Source organism: Rhea americana, unplaced genomic scaffold (genome assembly GCF_003343005.1).
Source record: "Rhea americana isolate MKP2758 unplaced genomic scaffold, rheAme1 scaffold_206, whole genome shotgun sequence".
NCBI lineage: Eukaryota > Metazoa > Chordata > Aves > Rheiformes > Rheidae > Rhea > Rhea americana.
The window spans coordinates 690,997-700,408 of NW_028186217.1; positions in this window are offsets into that span (position 1 = coordinate 690,997).

Here is a 9,412-nt window from a genome sequence, read left to right on the forward strand (position 1 = left end):
GCGCCGCCGCCCGACCGGGGTCAGCGTTGTTTCTCGGGAGGTTAAGGAGCTTAATGCATTTAATTATGATCAGCGTGTATACGTGCGAAATAGGTCAGTTAGGGTATGCAGGCAGCAACCGGCCTGAAGCGGTTTCCACCCGTAGTTGTCAGGGTACTGGTATCTCGAAAGTTTTTGATCGTTAGGTTGTAACTGGTATGTAACAAATTTTTTTAACATGTGTCCAAGGTGCTGCACAGTGTTTCCCTGGTGCCAGAGGCAGCTCTTGGTCTTAGGGCTTGTGGTGAGTGGCTCCTGTGCGTGCCTTGCTCTGGGCGTTGTGGGGCCACCCAAGGCAGAGCACCCTGTCCCATCTGCTCCTGTCCCGTCCTGTTGGGGCTGAGACAGAGTTCACAGCCAGCYGGAGGGCTTTGGGCAGGGGCACTAAAAACACGTTGTCTAGAAAAAGCCTGATAGATGGCCCTTCACCAAATGGGCAATATGAAACAATTGTTTCACTTACCTTTCTTTTTAAAACTAAACCTATGCTCTCAAGTAATGTTCTGTAAACCTGCACTTTTCTTTAAGGTTCTGGCTTTTCCTCCTTTCTGGGTAAAGTAACACTATGCAATATAATATAGAACATACTTAAATTGTTCTGTTAGATTTGCTCTTATTTACTTTTCTCTGAATGTTTCACTGTAGTTTYTTCATGTGATGTTCACTATACAGTTGTGGACAAGGATGGTCACAGGTCCAAACTGAAAGGAAGGACTGTGGCTGCATCAAAGTGCTCATATGATACCTTCATTTGGAAAAAGAGAAGTAACAAAGCTCTGTAGTTGAGGTTTGAAGCATTTCTGTAGAATGTATAGTATGGTACGTCATCTTGTAAGGTCGTGTTACCTTCAAGGGGCGTAGAATCTGATTATTTGAAATCTTCCCTTTGTTAGTCTAGACTTACGAATGCAGAAGCAAGCCACAGAAATAAGCAATTCYGTGTTACTCTTACTACTCCTTGGTGTGTTCAAAGTGGAGCATCACCACTAGTGTGGCTATTACCACTTCCTTCTGGAGACTGTTCAATAAGTTAACAAATCTCATTGGCTTTGGTTGCTATTTATATAAGAAAATCTTGTGTTGTTTTTGATCTCTTAAGCTTCAGTGTTTCTGTCTTTTGTTTTTCTTTCACTGTCAGTTATCTTTTCAGGGTCTGAATCAAATACAGTGTGTGTGTGAGAGAGAGAGATCAAGGATAGGCAGACATCCTTTTCACCCGTAGTGACTACTCAAGCTACCAAAGTATCTGCCAGTAATTTTGATAAAACATTGGATAAAAAACTACATATGGGAAGAGCGGGTATAATTTAGTTCTACTTTTTTTGGAGTAGGCTTTAGAAGCTTACTAGTTGCTTGCAAATGATTATTCTAGGCTTTATCTGACTAGAATATTTTGTCTCTTCTTAAAGAGTACCACTGTAGYGAGAATAGTATACTCCTCCACACACAATATAGTAACATAGCTGTTCCTTTATGAAAGTGAGCAAATTCTGCTGAATTATTGTCAGAGTAACTATGGAAGTTTATCATTAGCTCTTAAGTTCTGGATTATGGCATTGAAATGTCAGAACTTTCAGCTAAGATTTCTGGAAAAGGGGAGTTCAGACATCAAACTAAAAATCCTCAGCTTTAGTGTATTATGATAGTCTTCTCCTTATCAGATGTTGGCAAGGATTAGTTTTAGGGGCTTTTTTTTTCTTTGCTTGTCTTTTTAGGCTAAAAAGTCAGCTTCTGTCTAGCTGTGAAGGTTCCTATACCCCGGTGACTGAACAAAACAGTGACATGAAAGTGTGGACCAGTGAGCAGATGGTAGGGAAGAGATRCTTAAATAACAGCTACATCCCAGTTCAAAAATGCATTCCCCTATCTCTTGCCTCAAAAGCAATCAGGCTCTGAATTACCTAGTATTGTCTTCACTTACCATGTGGAGAACAGAAGTCCCAGTAGAGGGCTAAGTTGGATGCTTACGATTAGGTGATATGAATGCTTTCCTGGTAGGCGTCCTACCTGTTGAGAAAAACACACTGGCAACTTTGGGACACATGCAGATGAGTATGTACAGTAGCTCTGATGGTAGTTGGCAGTTTCTTCAGGACTAGCTTCCTTTCCTGTCTTGAATATTTTCAGTGACACTGTAATCCAAGTGTCTCCCAAGGGTGTAAATATTCTTATATTACCTTAATAACTCTAAGTGATAGATGTACAGCCACTGGGCTGTACTTTTGTGCCTATGTCAGTTGTCATTCAGAGGTAGCTGTATTTACTGCTGAACATAACTTCTGAAATGCTTTCTTTCAGAATAAACAATCTTTGCAAATGATTTCTTTATTAATGTAATCAGATACTTTATCTTTCTGATGTTGTTTTTTCTTCAGCTTGAAGATGGCAAAAATAAAGTGCATTAAAAAATCAGTGTTACTCTGATTCCATTTTTATTCAGGAAACTGATTCTATGTAATCAATGCAGTATTTGCAGAATTTGTATTCTGCTTGATTTCTCCAATAATACGTACATGTCCAGTGTGACTTAGAATGGTGCAAAACCAATGAAAGGTAAACAAAGTTTTAGGTTTCTAAATGTTTTGTGGAATACTTCCTGAATATAGATTTTTTTTTTWTATATAAAATTAAATTTTCATCTTAAACTTCAGCAATACCTATTTCTTTGTGTGTGAAAAAAGCAGGCTGTATTAGGTAGGCTATACTTAACGAGAAGGGAACTTTTTCAAAATAGAAAATGGAGTCAGTGTGACTTCTTAAATGTAAACACCTCTTCAAGCTAATATGTCTTCTATAACTGACTATATTCACCTTTCAGTGCTACTAATTCTTTTCATTTTAGACTTTTAGTTATTAAATTCTGTCTGTTCTTCCTGGCAGCACAGTACTTTTACAGCCACCTTCCCACATAATGTCTAGCTTCAGTCTCTAAAATGGATCATCCTTCAGTGCCTTCTAGATTAAGACCAGCAGATTTCTTCATCACCCTTTTAGGTTTTCTGTAAATAAATAAACTCTGTCCCAGTTACATTAGTATTGTATAACACAGCTTATGTTTCATAAAACATAAGTTTTACAAAAGAKATCTAGCCTCTTTGAGGCAAATGAGATGCTGGAAAATATTCCTTGACAGTTTATTCCACCAACAAATACTTGTCGGTGGTTTTTGTTGCTCCCTCCCTGCTCGGTTAATTTTAATTTAAATATCTGGCCATCTGGCCTCCATTTCTGCCCCCTGTTTTGTTGTTGGTGATGGTGGTGGGTTTTTTTGGTCATGTTTGCAGTGCTTTTCTAGGACAGGGATTTGAGTATCCAGTATTTTGCTTCCAAAATTAAGATACTTGCACGTATTAATAAAATCACTTCTCATATGTATTTTTAAGAAATCAAAACAGTGTAATTATTTGAAGTCTTTCATTCTATGACTTTTTTTCAGTTATTGTTCTTCTCTTCTGGACAACTTTCTAGATTTTCCYAATAATAAGTGATATTATGCTATTAATCTACTACTGCTACTAATATTCTTTTCTAGGGAGGATTCTCCAGAGAGGGTTCTCTTTCATATTTCTAATATTACCCCCAAAAGCAAGGTGTTTTTAAGACTTGCCTCTGTTCGAGATTCTAGTTTCCACTTTTGAAGACATAAGTTACAAGAAAGTAAGTTGATGACAAGGTTTTATCACTTTCATAGATGTAGCTTATTGTAGGAAACCCAATTCCCGTTTGCCTTTAAAAGTGAATGCAGTGCTATGGGAAAGAATAAATTCTTGCTGCAGGTAAAGACTTGCAGAATTTCATTCAATATTTTCAATATTCTCCTCCCTCCTGAATTGGTGATGTTCTTAGGGGTGTGTGCAGGAAGTGGAAGGAGGGTCTCAGTGGGTCAGCACAGCAGTTCTAGACCACTCATGTCCTGTAGCAGATATTCAAAGAAGAAGGGTTAAAACTGAAGCAAATACGGAATGCAGTTTGTGCTGGTATATACATACAGCTGGTACATGCACGGCTCTTGATGGCTTGCAGTTTAATCATGTCTACTTTACAYGCTGAAGGTCCTGGGTTCARGCCCTGGTGGAACCAGCACCAGGAAATCTTTGGGAGGCTGGACTAGATGATCTCCAGAGGTCCCTTCCAACCTTACYGATTCTGTGATTCTGAGTCAGAACTTGCATTTGTATCATTGGGTCTAACAGTTTCTATCATTCTCTCTTCTATAAAGGTGGATTTGTCTAATGGTGTTTTGGATAAACTAATTCTTTATCCTAGGTATTTGGTAGCAATGATATTTACATCCAGCAGTTGGCTGGGGGAGGGCAAGGAAGAATGAGAAAGAGATGTGTTTCCTCTTGCTTATCGTAACCAAGATGTCAGTAACATCTATGGTGCCTGGTAGCTTTCAAGTTAGGAGAAATAACGATTTGTTGATRCCATTCATTTTCTCAATGTGATCTATAATTTCTTGATAAAACTCTTGCATCTCCCCTAATTTGCCTTTCACACAAATGAGCCTAGCTTCTTAATTTCCTGTCWCCGATTCCCCTTGTCTTCTTTCTTGTACTTCTTTCTAGCTCTCCTGTGTCCTTTGGAAATGGGTACCTGGAACTAATCACAAATAGTAAAATACARTGTTTTTTTAGCTGTTTTCTCCTAATCGTGATACTCTTGATTGCTCAGTTGGTATTCTCAAGAGCTGTCCAAAAAGACAGCACAATCTCTATTTTGAGAGCTAATAGCTAATATTGGGTCTATTACTGTACCTAAATAAGTCAAGTTATTTTTTTTTACATAATATTTTACGTTTATCTGACTTTTGATCATTTAGTATGGTGGGATTCCTCTGCGGTGCTTTGAGGTGAGATTTAATTTTTCCATCCTCAGCAAGTTTTACTGGTTTGCGATCCGTTCTCCTTTCCAGATCATTGGAGTRTGTTGACCAACACAAACTTTGGTGAGGCTGCACTGATAGTGCTCTCTCACTGTGAAAACTGACAATTYTCCCTCTCCCAACAGATAGCACCTCTTTATCTCAGCTGTCATGAGATAAATGAGATAACTCTAGTTAAAAGATTGAGACAGTTCTGTCTCGTGACACCTGGGTTTCTTCACACATGGTCAATTATCAACATTCTTGCTGACTCCAAAGAACACTTATAAAAGGACCCATGTTAAAGCTACCTTGACTCTGCTCCATCTCATCATACTTACCTCTGTCTACTTTGTTTTTTGTTATAACCCTGTAATAAACTGACTGAAAGGGGAACCAATCAGCTGGTAGTTTCCAGGTCTCATCTGAGCCCTCTTCATCTAGTCAGGTAGCTTGTGCCCACTGTCACCCTCATGAGGTGGAGGCTGATGGGTCAGTCGATAGATCAGATCCATATTGTAACACTTTGCATTCAGATGTTGCTTGGAGCAGGAAGYAACCTTTAGAGTAGGCTGAGTACTCACGCTGAAATCCAGGCTTTAGTCTTGAGAACCAGGCAACACTAAGTAGCTATGCTTAAATGAGTCCCAAATCTCTTAATTTAGATATAAACTGTAATTATATGTAGAAGTGCAGATACAGAATGTGTATACAAAATGCTTGAGAATGGAAGCATTATCGATATTTAGCTTTCCTTCCCACAAAGATTAAAGACAATTATTGTAATGCCATTTAGATATTTATTTTCAAATTTCATTTTGAAACGCTGTACTACCGTGTAGTTACAATAAGAAACTGATGAGTATTGCAGATAGAACTGGATTATGACTTAACAGACGATTAATACCCTGTTAATCTGTCTGTATAATAAAAATATCTCAGTTAAATGTAGAGCGTTGTGATTCATAAGTGACAGCAAGTCTGGGCTTTTTTTCCTGGTTTTAATTTTTGTTTAGTCTTGGGCTGTTAGCTTACACCAAATGTATTCCGATTCTTTCCATTTTACTTGTGAAGATGCATTATATATAGATGCTGTGTTTTAACTGTTAGCTGCTTTCATTAAATTGATGTCTAAACTCAATTCTTCTATCTGTTGTTCCCTTGTATTATTATTCCTCTCTTGTTCCTTAGATATTTAGTTACTCATGTATTTAAAACTGATACTTAAAAAAAAGCTAATGAAAATGTTTTTAAAAATATCATCTACTGTTCAGTTGTTTGTTGGTTTGTTCTGAATCCACTAGTGGTTCAGTCCTTCCTGCTGCATAAGCTAATTTTATGGGGTAGTTGCCTGTACTGTGGGTTTTATAATAGCTGCACTGAAAATGAAGAAGAAAAAAAAGTTGCTTTTTATGTACGATACATAGGTATTTTCTGCTCTGAAGAGCAAGTTATTATGTCCTTAATTCATAGTGGGTTTCATCCAAGAAATTGCTCTAGTCTCAACTCCTATTACAGTAACAGCAAAAAGCAAGGAAGCAAACAAAAACCTAAAATACATTTCCTTAAACTACTCCTGTCTTTTTTTTTTTTTTAAGCTACAACAGGGAACATCTGTTTTCTTACGGTTTTTATATCTAAAAGTTGGGTTTTTTTGTGCATTTGACAGCAAATTGTGAATCAGCTTCACTGTTGCATCTGTTGGTTGGTTGTTTTTCCTGTTGTTCATTTGGGTCTTATATAGACCGTAGTTCTCCTTAGAAAACAAAATAAAATATATACTACTTTACTGTCATGAAATATTTCTTAATAATTACTGTCTCTGCTGAAGTGAACTCAAAGTGTATCACTTCCTACTTTGCCATGTCTGACCTTGTCTTCTGCTGTGCAGGTGGTCACTATCAGTGCAACAGACTCAAGAACATTATGAGATTAGTCAATCTCTTTTCAGGAGGACACGGGTTTTTTTTAGAGAGGTACAGATAGAAATGCAAATTCTGTTAATGACTGCTGGAGAGTTGGTAACCACTGGTAACCAAGTTTGGATGCCTAACATAGCTTTTTGAGGCCATGAAATACTTCAGTTGTTCACTTTCTCCTACTTTCTCAAGAACAAGATAATGCAACATTTTAAGGGAATTGTTGTTATGCTTGAGCAAATAAAGACGTCATGTTTGTTACTGGATTAAGAGTACCTTATTTTGAAACTTCAGGAACATACTTTGCTTCTGCCTCTTTGATCCTTTTTCTTTTAACTACTGCACAATCGCTGTATTTTACTTCTCTAGTTTCTACTGCTGTTTCTACTTTCCTCCACACAGCAATGCCCTGCTAATAACATCATCAGGACTGTCTAGGAACAGAGCTGGTTATTTCTGTACATTTCTAATGGGTTTGTTAGCAACCTTGCATGTTCATGCTGTAAAATGTCTACTTGGAAGAGGAAGCATGGTTGAAAGGTTTTGTTGGCTTGAGCATTGTGAAATTCAGAGAAAGATCTTCCGTCATCATGCTATTATCCATGTGCTCTGTAAATTGGGGGTGAATGTCTTGCTAGCTTCTCTGGGACAGTGAAAGAGTCAAATTATAGTAGAAACTATACAAATGTGTAATGTGAGATCTTGAAGTGGACTTTGCCTTGCCAGTGGATTGTAGAACTGAAAATGGAGAGTTTTTTCCTTAAAAAGGAAAGCTAAGAGAGAAAGCTGTAAGTAAACTGGAGTAGGACTGAGACATGCCAAGTACATCAGCRTGGTAAACCACAAGTTCTAATCAGGTCTGAGGATGCCAGCGCGGTAGTGGGAAAGGGCATTCAAGTTTAGAAGAACAAAGGTTGTTTTACAGAGATGCAACCCAGGATGTGAACGGATTGCTGATGCCATTTGTAACACACCATTGCTTAGCTGCGGGCAGGAAGAGCATGGATCTTCTGAAAGATGTATTCAGAAAAGGTCTAGGCTTTTCTTTCCATTATTTAACTGAGGAGAAGGAGCTGAAATGGAATGGATGCAAGAAAACTGTGCTTTTGTGGCTATATTTTAAGGCCATCTTTCTGCCCTATTAATAAAGGGCATGTACATATGCTCTCGGAAGCAAGGTCAGATATTTGCATCTGATTTGAATTTTTTATCCTTGTAAGGATAAAAAATTGCTTCAGAGGAAGCAATGTACTGACAGCAGAGCACTGATAGTTGTCTCTGAGTAGAGGAAGGGCAAAGCATTGACTGAATGACGGTAAAAAGGTCTGATGAAACTGGGATTGAAAGGCTGTGGTGCCAGTATTGCAAGTGGCAGTCTGATAGCAAAGGAAGTGCGACTGAGAGCAGAAGAAAGAAACAGGAACTGGGAGATGGTGGAAGAGGACTTGGGGAGTGGGAGGATGCTATGAGGCTTTGAGAATAAGTGATGGGTGAATCATGAGTGTGAGCCATCTTGAGAGGAACAGAGGATGCGGAGGAGAAGAGATTTAGATGTTACTGGAGAAAGATACTGCAGCTGGATGACAGTAGGAGTCTAGCCTGAGGCATGTGAGATTAGAACTGCGTAAAGATAGGGAAACTGGACAAAAGGACTAAAACTGGGACAAGGTCAAAGTCAGGACTAGAATGAGAGAGCTGGAAGGACTGGGTTGAGAAGTACAGGCTAAAGACTTTGTACCTGCTAGGGTAGTGGTTCTCAACTCTTTTGAATGAATGATGAAAAAGGCAGCAGTTCAGGTGTGGCAGAAGAAGCATAAATTAAAAAGKTTTTTTTTTAGGATATAGTATTTTGGGTATGGACAGCTTGCTTTGTAAGAGCTTTGGCTCTTCACCATCTACTGTAAATGATGTAATTTCTTAGTCCAAACTGAATTTGATTTTCCTATCATAAGTTTGTGCACCTATCTCCCATGATTTCCGTGAGCTCAGTATTTCTGTTGTAGTAGAAAGTAAGCTTATAGAGCTGTTTGGAGACTAGGTCCTCCTGGAGAGCCAGTGGGTGTGAAAATTTTCTGGAAGTATTGAATTTAACATGAATTTAACCTTTCCGTGCTGCTCCCAGTTTGTCATCTGGTAAACTGAATGCTTTCACTTTCAGAAGCAGTAATAATCTGGTTGAGTTGTACTGCAAATTTYGACCAAAAAACCTTTTCTTTCTGTTCTGTTTTGTGTAATGTCTTCTTCCAGGTTATGGAACCTCTTAAATGTTCCTTTTACAATCTTGTGTGTGTTATGTTTGGAAGGATACACCTGAAGTTGTTCAGGAATTGCAGTGACGTTTTTTTTTACTAGCTCCCCCTCTCAATTAATCCACAAAATACTGGTATGGGCATAAGACAACAGTTATCTACTTTGGGTGGCATTATAAAGACTGTTTCCCATTTTATTTTTGTACTGCGAGAAGGGGGCGAAACAGTATAATGGCCTGTCTGAAACTCTGCAGACACTTACAATGATTTTTATTTTAATTTGTTAAGTAACTCTTAATTTGCAGTGTTGTTGAGGATGTTTTTCTATTTCTTCTGCTAGA